This window comes from Dreissena polymorpha, chromosome 1, assembly GCF_020536995.1.
Source record: "Dreissena polymorpha isolate Duluth1 chromosome 1, UMN_Dpol_1.0, whole genome shotgun sequence".
NCBI lineage: Eukaryota > Metazoa > Mollusca > Bivalvia > Myida > Dreissenidae > Dreissena > Dreissena polymorpha.
The window spans coordinates 204,320,275-204,334,686 of record NC_068355.1 but is presented as its reverse complement, the minus strand read 5'-3'; the positions used below and the strand labels follow the sequence as shown (position 1 = coordinate 204,334,686).

Genomic DNA, 14,412 nt, shown 5'->3' with positions numbered 1-14,412 from the left:
AAACTATAATTCCCCTTTTGTTTAAAAATTCTTCAAGGAAAGGGCCCCAGACAAAACCTTACATATAATTAATACCTTAATACTTATAAAGTCAGCCATCAAAAACCCTACATAGTCCCACAGTGTTTTTCCTCTTTATAATGTTGGTACCGTTAAAAGGCACTATTCCCAATGAGAACATTTTTCCCAATTTGATTTTTTTTCTAAAAAACACACACACACAACCAATTTGCAGACAAAATCGAGGAAGAGTTGCAAACGAACATGTAAATCCCTTGTATCAAATCATCAAAGTCTGCCTTCTAGGCATGTTGTTACAATACCCAACACTTTATCCAGTACTGTCAGAATTTTATGTTAACTCTGTACTGTATACAGTAAAATAACTGCTTTAATGATCATCCAAAACCCCGTAACGATATAGATACAGCATGTTTGATTTGAAATTAATTTTTAAGAAATGTCTATTCAATTTCATTTGCGATATAATTTAGTAATAATGAACAACGAAATTTTTTCATTAAACAAATTAAATCGTCTGTACCCAAATTATTTTAAATACAACAAGATGTGTTTGTGAAACACACTGTCCCCCTATATGACGTTTGACCTTGAAGGATGACCTTGACCTTGACCCTTCACCACTCAAAATGTGCAGCTCCATGAGATACACATGCATTTCAAATATAAAATTGCTAGCTTCAATATTGCAGAAGTGACATTACATGAGCAATTTTGACCCATATATTTGACCTTGAAGGATGACCTTGACCTTTCACCACTCAAAATGTGCAGCTCCATGAGATACACATGCATGCCAAATATCAAGTTGCTATCTTCAATATTGCAAAAGTATTCATAAAATAAGCGCTTTGGGCCACATATATTTGACCTCTGACCTTGAAGGATGACCTTGACCTTGACCTTTCACCACTCAAAATGTGCAGCTCCATGAGATACACATGCATGCCAAATATCAAGTTGCTGTCTTCAATATTGCAAAAGTACTCATAAAATGAGCAATTTTGGCCACATATATTTGACCTCTGACCTTGAAGGATGACCTTAACCTTGACCTTTCACCACTCAAAATGTGCAGCTATCTTGAATATTGAAATACTGCAAAAGTGTACATTAAATGAGCAATTTTGACCCATATATTTGACCTTTGACCTTGAAGGATGACCTTGAACTTTCACCACTCAAAATATGCAGCTCCATGAGATACATATGCATGCCAAATATCAAGTTGCTATCTTCAATATTGCAAAAGTTATTGCAAATGTTAAAGTTGGCGCAAACCAACCAACAGACCAACCAACCAACCAACAGACAGGGCAAAAACAATATGTCCCCCACTACTATAGTGGGGGACATAAAAGTCAATACATCAACACTTTCCATGCAGTTACGTAACGTTTGACATAAGTGGCATATTGTTTGCACGCTTTTTATCAGGACAAAGGATGAATACTAAATACAAGTGCAGTGCTTATTTGAAGCTAGAATTTTATAAAATGTTTAAGTGTGTTTCGGATTGCAAATTTAATTATTGTCATTTGAGAATGCAACAAAACATTTACAGTTAAGGTAGATATCTAATTAATTAAATAATAATTTGTTAAAACGTTTCGTGTCGGAAAAATTGTTTGGCAATATTAAGCATGAAGCGCACAATGTCCACTAGGATTACATCAGGTTGCCATCATTATTCACTAGTCTCCTAGGTAACTGGTCACGATTATTTCGTGATGGAGCACACCGTAAGGACTGATAAGTGTAGTAGGTATAACAACGCCAAGAAACTCACGGAGCCACAAAACCACTGAAATTGATCAATTCATAGTGACACTTGGTTATTCACGCCTAAGTGATTCACAATCGTTGGCATCTTCAGTGCATTGGAGCAATATTCTTATGCTTCTTATTAACCCTTTCCTTGACAGCCATTTAGCCAATATAAGCCTCTCCAGTTACCACAAGACCTAGCTGCCTGCTGACCAGTGGCTGATAGCCATCTTATCAATATCAGTACCCCATCTTTACAGGCATTATTGGAAAAACGCTGTTTTATGACCCTCATTGCTTTTGAACCTGATATTCGCACAAAAATTGAAATATTATTGAAAAATACACAATATGAAAGTTTAAGCTAATAAAATTTCCTTTCCTGTGGTGTAAACTGTATGTTTCTACCTTAATTTATTGGTCAGTTATAGTCATGCAAAGTTGACAGTTGTGTGTTTTACTGCGTTTCAATGCAAATCTGTAACCTCTTTGGAAACGCAACCGTCATTGCCTTTAAACCTGATTTTCTCATAAAAGTTGAAATATTATTGAAAAACACTCGATATGAAAGTTTTATCTTATAAAATTTCCTTTCCTGTGGTGTAAACTTATGTTTCTACATTATTTTATTAATCAGTTATAGTCATGTAAAGTTGACCGTTGTGTGTTTTACTGGGTTTAAATGCAAATCTCTTTCCAGCTCATATAGAAACTTTGCGAAGTTGGTGTGTTGAATCAAATACAAATAATTATATTTTGGAATATTATTTTTTTTTCTTACTTTCCAAACTACAATTCTTCTTTCTTGAAGATTTTTTTATTTTATAAATTCATTCTGCAAGCCTCAAAATTCATGTAAATTCTTATAAATAACTATAGAAAAACAGAGTTTCTCAAACAACTTCATGCCTTTTCAAAATCAATTGTATTATTTCTTATAAAATTCGTACAATACTTGGTATTTCTATTACATTAATTCATCAAATGATTTATAAACATTTATAGATACCGGTAACAATTTAATTGGATGTTGCATAATGTGCCATGAATATTCATATAATTAATTTGCATTTTGCATTTTATTACCGATCGAAATCCGGCAATGTCGGCGTCTTCAATAAGTCTTCAGTTCGTGTATTTATTTGCAAAATTCCAATTTTAAGCGGCTACTTTATTATCAAATACTCCAGTTTATAATCTGATCGCCGACATATAACTTTATAACCCAGAAGTCGCCGACGTCATCTGAAGACTACTGCTGCGTCCGGTAAACATGTTTATTCAAAGTGTCTAGAACCCGTGTTTCTTATCCCTAAATGTTAGATTAGCACGTGCGCTATTAATTATTATGTAGGTCAGTTCAAAGGCATATTGAAGACCGCCGACTGCGTCTTTGTTTTATTGCCCAATCAAGCACCGATAATCCAATATCCTGTGTATTACGGAACACAAACTTTAGATAAGCACGTGTCGTTTGTAAAAACATTTGAGTGTTCATGCCATTTAACATATCGATGAAATTCTCGTATATGATCTCGGAAACAAACATTTACGATATAATGGAATCAAACAACAATAAGAATGAAATCGATTTACACCCAAATCATATTATATCCCTATGGAACGTGGTTATTTCTGCGACATTTTTAACGAGTTATTAATACCTTTTCGGAAAATGTCCAAATTAAATACGGTTCGAGAATAGCAGCTATTTTAGGACATTACCAAATGCCCGAAGCGCGCACATCCCGGAACGTGATTTACGCATGTCAAATGGTAGACCCTTGTCTTGATTGGTCGCCAATTGCATCAGAACTTTAAATAGCAACATTACCGGATGTTTACTCGACAGTTTAGAAAAATGATGAACGCAGGTGTATATGCATTTCTGTTACACTTAAAACGTCATTTTAAGCATTTAAATAGCAAATTAAATCGTGCCGCGTAAAAACGCGTATATATCAGGTAATAGATAGGGTAGTAGAAATGCGTAGATAACAGGGAATCGATACAGGCGTAGATACGCGTATTTGACAGGTAATCGATAGGGTTGTAGAAACGCGTACCTGTCAAGGAAAGGGTTAAGTAGTCTGTATCCAATTTCAGTGTTAAATGCAAACAGCCAAACAAATTACATATATTGATTATCACTACCTCATTTATACAATTCTGAGTTTGAAATTTTGGATTATGCATCAAATATTGAGTCCAGCGCATAGTTGTTAGATGTTGATTATAGTAACGTTTCATCAACGTTAAAGTCTACTGACACAAACCTGTATCATTCAGAGGAAGGTTATCTTACAGAACAGGAAGCTCGGAGTCCTCATTTAGACCGCTGATAATCTCAAGTACAGCTTCAGTAAAAGAGTGTTAATAAGTTTAGTGTTATTGTGACAGATTTCGCAGGAAATTACAACTATGATGTGAATATGCAACTTATTATTCGTACATGTTTCAAAATGTTTTCAGCATAATTATTTAATTTCCCAATTTGGATGAAAACGCCGCTTAAATTCCCAATTCGATCAGTACCGGAACCATTCTCAAAGTGGTGAGGAAAAACGCTGGTTCAACACAAATTTACAATAGATAGTATCACATAAAGATTATTTCTCAATTGGATAACATGTAGGACTGCAAAATGTCCAGTGGTTTAACTTCTTACCTGTGTTACCAAAACATGACAGGCAACACACATTTTATAGCAGACAATGACTGATCACAATAGCACACATCTAAGAACTTAACCTCAGTTGAGCACACAATCTGTGATTGGGCTGCATGCCACTGAGGCTGCGGATGTTATTGATATAAATGTAATCTTACCTGACACGACTTGGCTTTTGATTCTTGACTTGACAACTATCCCAGGCACTGTCACTTCCACCTAAACAGGAGGTTGGTCATTATAGGGTCAAATGTTTGGCTTGAGTTACAGTCCCTCTGCTCACTTTACAACTGTTTCATCTACAATCACTTTCACCACAACAGGAGGGAGGTTAGGTCATGTCCAGTGCCTAGCTAGAATAATATTTGAAATATTCTGTAGCTTACTAGACAACTATTCCAACCACAGTCACTTCCACTAGACAGTTTGGATGTCAGTACATGTCCAGTGTCTGACTTGAGTTTGCTGCTGCTCACTAAATAACTATCCCAACCACTGTCACTTCCACCTAAACAGGAGGGAACCAAAGTGTCAAGTGTTTAGCTTGAGTAACAGTTTCTGCTGGTCAATATAAAACTGTTCCAACAACAGTCTTGTTCGCATAGACAGGATGGAGTTCAGTGAATGTACAGCGTCTGGCTCAAGTTCTATCTCTCTTGCTTACTATGCTTGAGACCCTTGCTTGCCAAAGTGCCCTCTGTACATCAACTGTGTATTCAAAACAGAAAAATAATTAGCAGATGAATTATTTCCAAAAAGGTAAACATATATCTTATTATAAAACTGAAACCATATAACATTTATCTCGCTCATATACATGTATGTTGCTATGTCTGCTTTACAAGACAAATCAGGGATACAGGATGTAGAAGTAAAGGCATATATACAATTGCAATTGTTTTAAAAAAATACTTGTGTTTTGTGTGTTCATTAGCTATTCAAGACCAATATAAATATTGCATTTTCACCTAATGAGGTGTTTTCATGGCTCTATTGATAGTATGACAGAACATACCAATTAAATCGATTTATTGTAATCAGGGCATTCTCGTTCTTAATATAAACAACATCATTCTTAACTTGCATGGGATACCTAGTATATCCTTATGTCACACATATCATTCACTGCTTGCTTGGGTGACGTAGTATATCATTATGTCACATCAACATCATTCAGTACTGGCTTGGGTGATGTAGTATATCATTATGTCACACCAACATCATTCTCAACTTGCTTGGGATACGTATAGTATATCGTTATGCACACATATCATTCACTACTTGCATGGGTGACGTTATATATCATAATGTTACACCAACATCATTCTCTACTTGTTTGGGATACGTAGTATATCATTATGTCACACAAAAGGAGAGTTCTCTATTGCAATAGGCATTAGGCCAACAAAACTTAAACATTGGATTTTTCTGAACATATTTTTTATATAAACGCATACAGTATTCCTTGATTTCATAATCGACCTTCATAAACACTGCATTAGTACATAGTAAACTTTGTTTAGATTCACTGTTCTCAATTTATAAAACGTTGAACACGAGTTCACAAATAACTACAGGTATACTATAGACAAGAACACAAATGCTTTATAATCGCTAAAACAAAAAACAAAAAACTAAATATAACAAGAAATATCTTTACAATAGATATTCGGCGTAAATACTGACTTTGAAATAAAGTTTGAAAATAAAAGTGTCTAAATAATTAAATTGAAAATAAAATAACTATAATCATGTATTTTTTCCACAATTTTGCATATACACCGCATGAAATGTGTGTATTTATGTCAAACCACACATTAGTGTTAGTAGATACAAATATGCTACAGGAGTTCACATCATATCGTTCTCACTTGGCTTACTACGAGTTTATTTTATCACCATCGAAATATATCGTATTTTAATATTTGATTAACAGGCAGTTTTGTTTTGATACATTAAAATCACACTTTTATAGCCGCTTCATGCAAAATGGGTCTTACGGCGTTTGGGCCAGCCTAGCTCAAGCACTGCCTGAGCATTTGCGCAGTCTGGTCAGAGGCCAAGCTATCCCCTATAAATTCACTCAAAGTTGTTATGGTCCCATTATGTATCTCCTGACCAGACTGCAAGATGTGTAGGCTGGGTGGGCTATTGCTATGATGGGCGCATATGGCATAAGAACCATTATTGCATGACACAGGTCTTTAAAAATCTCATAGCATATTGTAAATGGCACAATCAAGCACAATGCTTTTCAATATAAAATTGAATTCAAAATAGCAAATATAGCAAACCGGGTAAATAAGGGTAGCCTATTAGAATGATTTCCAGAGGTGCTGATCAAGTACAGTAAACATTTGTGTTATGTATTTTAAGCAGTGTTTATTTTCTAATCTTGAAAGCAAAACTGTGTTTATCAATAGTCAATTAAGACTTCCCCTGACAATTAAGTGACCAAATACAAGCCATGAAATTCTGCGACATGGGTTGTAACGCGTAATTGAAACTGGGCCACAATTTGTGTTTATTTGTCGTTTGAATATGCAGTGAGTAGTCTGTTCAAGGGATTTCTCTCAAATCAACCAATAAAATATTTGAATTTATTCAATCGTGTCTGCTGGTTTTATGTATAGGTCATTCAAGGTAAAAAGCTGGGTAAAACAGCAAATGCTGAAAAAGCGCATTAGTGTTTGATAATAACGATGTTAAGGTCAGAGACTGGTTAACACCATGTGAACTGTTAGGGTAAAAAGTAATGAATCAACAAACAAAGTACGGGTCAACAGCACTGTGTTTATGACTACTTACAAAAAAGAATACAATCAAGGTTGTGAATGCGACTTAACAAACCAGACATCAGCTACAGTTACATACATATATACTTAGAGTTATATAAAGTTACACAGACTGCTGTTTTCCTTTTTTCTAATGCTTACGTGCTTTCCGTTTCGGACGTTTGAACATCGCCCCAGCCCCCTTTAACGAACGCTCGTATGTCAGACATTTTTCAGACGAAATTCAGACTGCATGGTTTAAAACCATACTTAGCGGTAAAATGATTCTTTAAATATCAATACTTACCATGAATGCTATCGGATGGTTCCCTGTCATCATGGACGCGCAAATTTTGCACCAAAAAGCCAATATTTAATCGGGACACAGTCTGGCATAACAACGCGCACCTGCTGTATGAAATTTACAATTACAATTTCCAGTTCATTCGCATGCTACTTTTGGAATAGATATGCTTTAAGAAAATGATTTTATTTAATGAAAAAGAGTCTTACTGGTCAGAAAAAACATATTTTAACATCAGCTTTTTTTCAGTGTAGGACGAGAGCTTTAGGGAAATTCACTCGTCCTTTCAAGATTTCACTCGACAATACGAGCGGACGAGTAGAATTTTTGTCCCCTGTTCTGGTTAGTACATTACAAAATATTGTCAACCAGACCATCCGTAACGCCGCATATGTATTCGTCATTCTATAAAAATGTTATAAAGAACGCTGAAAGTAAATTAAAATCGACAAACTGTACCATTTCCGAAAACGACTGTCCGAAAACATGTAGAGATATCTCATTTTCACATGAAATGAAAACTGCATATCGTTTGAATGCAGAATATAAAACCCGTAACCTTGCGAATACGCAATTAAGGATGTTCGATCGTTTTGTGAAAATTTTCAAAATATCCGGAATGCTATAATTTTTTGTATGGTGATTAATGAATCTGTATCTGAAATTAATATAAAATAAAAAAGAGAGGTCACCGTGAATAATTTTGAGATAACGAAGGTTTTTAAATGCCATGTGCGTTTGAAAAAAGGTCATTTTTGCGGGGCATAAATTTGGGGGTACGGTAAAATGTTTTTGTGTAATACATTTAAAATGGCATAATAGTATTGAGATTGCATTAGATTAGCAACTGTAACATGTGTATTATCATAGTGAACAGTTTTAAAACCAAAAATTATGGAAATCGTAAAAAATAATGAGAAATAAGTATGACTAGTTTTTTGTTTGTTTTGAATTTTTTATTGCACAGTTCAAAATAGATAACATGCAATACAGATACATATTTCTGTTGATGTAATATTCATATTCATTTGAAGTTCTCAATAATTAAAGGAAACTAGCTAAGCATTAAAATGAAGTAAAGAAATTGATAGGTCACCGTGGATTTTTTTTTGCTATAGAAATTTTAATATGGACTTAATTTCAAAAATACAATGACTAACATTGTAGTAGTAATTAAAACATATCTATATAATAATTGCTCCATAACAATTAAATTATCAACTGAAATGTGATACACGTAGAAATATTTATAATGTATATTGTTATGAACATATTTCAGATGTAACAACTGAAAAAACAATGTTGATGTTCAAATAAACATCTTAAATTACCCCACCCACCTGTTACCCATGTTGTTGGTTGTAAATTGAACATATGTACTAGGTATTTTAAAATTATTTTTAGAACTGTGTGATGTGTATTTAAAGACAAGAGGCCATGATGGCCCTGTATCGCTCCACTGCTGAAAAAAAGACTGAAACAAATATTCTCCGCATGTGCAGATACTTAAATATAGGCCCTATTTAAGCACATGTACAATTTTGTGACCACCTGGGCTGGGTCAAATTTAACCCCAGGGGCATAATTTGAGCAAACTTTGTAGAGGACTACTATATCTCACTCCATACAAAATGTGGTGGCCCTAAGTCTTAGATGTAGAGTTAAGGACAAGAATATTTTTAAAGTTTTCACAAAATAAGCAAGATACAAGCGTATATAATGTTCAATTTTGTGACCCGCGGGTCAGGGTCAAATTTGACCCAAAGTAACAAACTTGGTAGATGACTTTAAGATGTTCCTGCATACCAAATTTGGTAGCCATAGTCAGAATGGTTTTCAACAAGATTTTTAAAGATTTCACAAAATAGGCGCTTTATAAGCGTTTATTAAATTTTGTGACCCCCCGCGGCAGGGTCAAAGTTGACCCCAGAGGCATTATTTGAACAAATTTGGTAGAGGTTTATAAGATGTCACTACATACCAAATTTGGTAGCCCTAGGCCCAATAGATATGGACAATTTTTTTTTTAAGTTTTCACAAATTAAGCACTTTATAAGCATATGTTCAGTTTTGTAACCCCCGGGGCAGTTTCAAATTTAACCCAAGGGGCATAATTTGAACAAACTTGGTAGAGAACTATTACATGTCACTTCATACCAATTTTGGTAGCCCTATGCCATACTAATATGAACAAGAAGATTTTTAAAGTTTTCACAAAAAATGCTTATATAAGCATATGTTCAATTTTGTGACCCTCAGGGCAGGGTCAAACTTGACCCTAGGGGCATAATTTGAACAAACTTGGTAGAGGACTATAAGATGCCACTACATACCAAATTTGGAAGCCCAAGGCCCAATGGTTATGGACGAAAAAATATGTGAAGTTTTCACAAAATAGACCCTATATAAGCATATGTTCAATTTTGTGACCCCGGGGCAGGGTCAAATTTGACCCCAGGGGCATAATTTGAACAACGTTGAAAGAGGAACATTCCTAAGAAATTTCATCACAATTGGACCAGTAGTTTAGGTGAAGAAGATGTTTAAAGGAAACGTTCAGGCACGCATGCACGACGGACACAGAATCATAACATAAGCCCCGCTGGCCTTTGGCCAGTGAAGCTTAAAACAACAAAGAATACAATAAGCTGGGCAATTATGTTTCACACACCATCTGTGGTTTAATGCACTGCCAAAAATATCTTACAACTTAGGTGAAACATGAGAAATACAACTGACATAAGAATCACAACTATGTTCGTCATCGAGAAGGAAAAACAATTATGTAACAGCTATTAGATTTCATAGCTTATCTATATACAAGATGCAAATTACAATTGGTTAGATGTCAGGCAACAAATAACTCGCTATTGTACATATTATTTTCTCTGATTTTGTTACTCTGATTTGTCCGTTTGTAACCTCTGACAGGGGGCTCCTCAAACCAAGTCCGTTTCTTTTTGATACAGGACTCAAATGTTTAAGTTGAAATCCACTTCCTGCAACTTTCCTTGCAACACCTTGACTTATAACTTTTGTATCAATTATGGTTTGTAAAGATTTGATGTTGGAAGCAACATTTAGTTACACATTGTATGTTAACACTGCTCGGTAAAAGCTGAATGAATATTTGTTAACAATTTTTGGTCAAGAGGAACAGAGTTCACTAACTTTTGTAAAGCTAAAATATCCTGTATAGCGCCATGTGCCATGTATAATTCACCAGTGACGTCTTTAACTAAATGTTCCCGCTTATATGATTTCATATTTGGTAATATTTCCTTTAACATTTTTAAGTATCTTAAAAGCCACAAATATTTTGCTGAAACTCAAACATTTTTCAACAAGTATGGATAGCACGGAGCAATACTTTACAATCAAAAGACTCTATATTATGCCCAACTGAAATAATTGGTGAACATTTCTGTAAGAATGTTATAAAACTTGTCAATGCAGATTTGATGGGGACAGCTGTTACTGTTTGTCTCTTGACAAGCATAGAGTCGCTAACAACTGTCACTCCAGTTATTTCTGACGCTTGCAAGGAAATCTTCTTCTCATGAATCACATATGTTGAAAATTGACCAGTTGAATGCACTGCAGCTATCTGAATTATGTGAAGTGTGTTCTCTGAAAAAACAAAACAAAAATTTTAAATAGAAATTGCACAAAATCCATTTTAGCCCCGTTAATCACAGAGCCCTGGGTCGCTCCCCCAAGTACAATGTAAACTTCTTAAAATACATTTGAAGTGATTACAATAAATATAAAAGGGAAAAACATTGCCCCCCCACCAGGACAGGACTTTTTTTAAGCTTAATGTGAACAATCGTAGAAGAGGTTCCTTCACATTCATTCTCTATGCATTGTGGTTTAAGAGAATTTTCAGTTGAAGGGTTATTGATCGGAAACAATTTTCACACTTATTGTGACCTTTGACTAAGTGACCATAATTTAAATGGGGGTTATATACTGTCCAATCCCTATGCACATGGAGAGTAAAAAGCCAATCAGTGAAATAGTTGACAAATTATTGATTGGAAACTTAATGATCTACCCACAGACAAACATCCAGCAAAACAATATTAACTCTCTCTTCCAAGGGGGGCATAATAACTGTTATTATGAAAATTGAAACACTTTTTTCTTCCATTCATGGATATATCAAAGTAAGTTGTTGGCATCTAATGATCTTATGTATTCATAAATCTGAAGAAGCGAAGAGAAGAGTGTTTAAATTCTTAAATGATGCACAATAACGTACTAAAGCCAGTTGTGGGTAATGTAACATTGCATCATCTAAGTGGTATTTACTATCATTTTATCAATAAAGATTAAGAATGATGTATTATATGAAAGCAAAATGAGAAATTAGTCTGAACATAACTCTTGTTGCAATTCAATCATATGCTAGGTTGACCAACAATTCACACGATATCTCTTACACATTGAGTTACTCAGCAGTAGCAGGTTGAATTATGTTATACATGTAAGTAAATATGTATATTTTCTAATAGAAGTTCGGAACTTTGGAGATTTAGAGTACCTAAATACCTGAATTGGACCAAGATAAACTTCTGTATGTGCAACACTGTGAATAAGGAAAATGTTAAAAATAAACTTTACCTAACCCTCTTGTTTCCAAATCAAAGAAAACAAATTCCTTCCCAGTAGTGTCTAGCCCTGCTGGACCAGGCTTGGGTATAGGTGGGGGTATAGTTGTAACTTCAACGTCTTGGTCCTCTATGTTTGAACTGTATGTTGGTCCCGCTCGTACTTCTTGCACTGTCCTTTGACTGCCTGAACAGAAAAACAGAATTTCAAATTGGAAAATTTGCTTGCACCTTCATGGGTTATCTCCGATTTTTATTTAAAGAAATGATTACACAGCACATTAATGCTTTTACAATAATCAATTTACAAACATTAGCATATGCTTTTAAATGTTACTACTACTTTGCATATATAATGGATGGATCTATTGATACAATCTACAACAAGAAATGTGTCCACACCACACGGATGCCCCAAACTCCAACTTTGTAACTATATAAAAAAATAATCCATACAATTGTAAGAAACCCAGTTTGGTGAAGATCGGATGAAAACTACTTGAATAAGAGAGCAGGCACGAAAAGTGTGAGGGACTGACCGACCAACGGACAGTGCGAAAACTATGTCGCCAATTGGGGGCATACAAATGAAGAATACTGTGTTTTAAATATAAAATGCCCATAATTAAAAATACCGTTCGAGTTTTAAGTCTTATGCGTCACTGTTTTGCTGCACGAGTAACAGCTATAGCCTTTCTTTTTTTGTGCTGAAGGTCATGGAGAAGGGCCAGTTTCGATGTGAAAGTCCCAGGTGAAACACCCAGTTTTTGATTTACCTGAAACAGATTGCAGTAAATGACAGAACAGTTGACAATGCACAATGCTAGAATATGCTTATGCGGAATAAAATAATATGAAATAATGTCACTAATTTACAAAAGTTACAACATTTTATAAGACCTAGTGATCTACATACACACAAATAATAATTAATGCAAGCCCTTTATTTTCAAAACCAATACGTATTTGACAAATTGAGAATATTTATGTTTTGTAAACTTGTAAAATTTCATATTTATTACCGGTATTAATAACTAGGACTGCAGGAAGAAAATAAACTTATGTCACTTTAAAATATACATGTTTAACTAAGGATAACCATTCACATTCTACTGTAATTGTGTTTACTGGCAGTAAATCAGACAAAATATGAAGGAAAAGTATAGCAAGTACAATATAAAAAATGTATGCATGTAGACTACACGCGAATTACTTAGAGATAACTATCTGAATGTATTCAAAAGTATCCGTAATTTAGACAATAAATCATGATATAATGCACCAATGTACCAAAAAGACAAAGAAGTCTTACCCAAATGCAAGCTTTGTGATCATGTCATAAACTCTGCCATGTTTCCGTCCAGTAGCCGCATTGTTTACTGCACCACAATTGCTAAACTGTATGTCCAAAACACATGCCTGTCCGAAATCCATGCTTTCTACAGTGTTAAGTAAATTCATGGGCACTTGACAAGCACTGCATGCTAAAAGCGATTCCGTCAATGTGTCGAGTTCAACGACACGTCTACCAATTTTATATCCAACTAGCATCGCTGTTGTCACATGTGGTCACGCTTACCGACGAACCGATAGAAAAATCGTCAAAATAACAGTGGTCATACCGGAAATCCTGATTGTCGGTGGAAATAGTCTTTCTATTGAAATCCACATTGTTTTTTTGAACGTTGTTGTTTTCAATACCTTTTAAGTTTTGTTTTGTATTCCGAATTATATCCAAATTAGACATTTTAAATGAAAATTATTAAGCCAAGTATCTGATTCTCATGTTGACAAATTATTGTTTCGTTATCAATAGACGCTTGCATTTGCACAGAAAATAACATCTACAGCGTAAGCAAGCGTTTCATCGATGTCGATCACGAAGTGACGTCAAGCAATCGAACGCTTGGTTTCAGTGCAGTTAATCTCGAAAATATGTAAATGCCGAAAATTTGAAGGCGCATTATCAAAATAGTAAAACTAGAATTTACATTCGTTTATTCCAACCTAATATTTTGAAACCGTGAAAATATATAAAGGTTTTTAATTTTCACGATATAGTGAATCAATTACCGTAAAGTGGAAACGATCGAACATCCTTAATATACAGTTTAGCCAACGGGGAACAAAGTATTTCGCGATCCGCAACGGCAAGGTGAAACGAGTCGGTGCCGTGTCAGCTGTTGAAGCCGCGTTAGTATGCGGCGGCAAGTCGCATTTCGCAGCCAAGCTACGCATCTGTCCACCAAGGCAAGCCGCAAT

General features: G+C 34.9%; 1 long non-coding RNA gene across 1 annotated transcript; it reads right to left on the bottom strand.

Moving 5' to 3' along the window:
* Positions 1-12,843: 12,843 nt before the first annotated feature.
* On the bottom strand, positions 12,844-13,936 carry LOC127864717 (uncharacterized). Its single transcript, XR_008042229.1, has 2 exons — positions 13,463-13,936; positions 12,844-12,926 (listed from the first exon to the last, which is right to left on the bottom strand). It is a non-coding gene; the product is annotated as an uncharacterized LOC127864717 (long non-coding RNA).
* Positions 13,937-14,412: the final 476 nt, after the last annotated feature.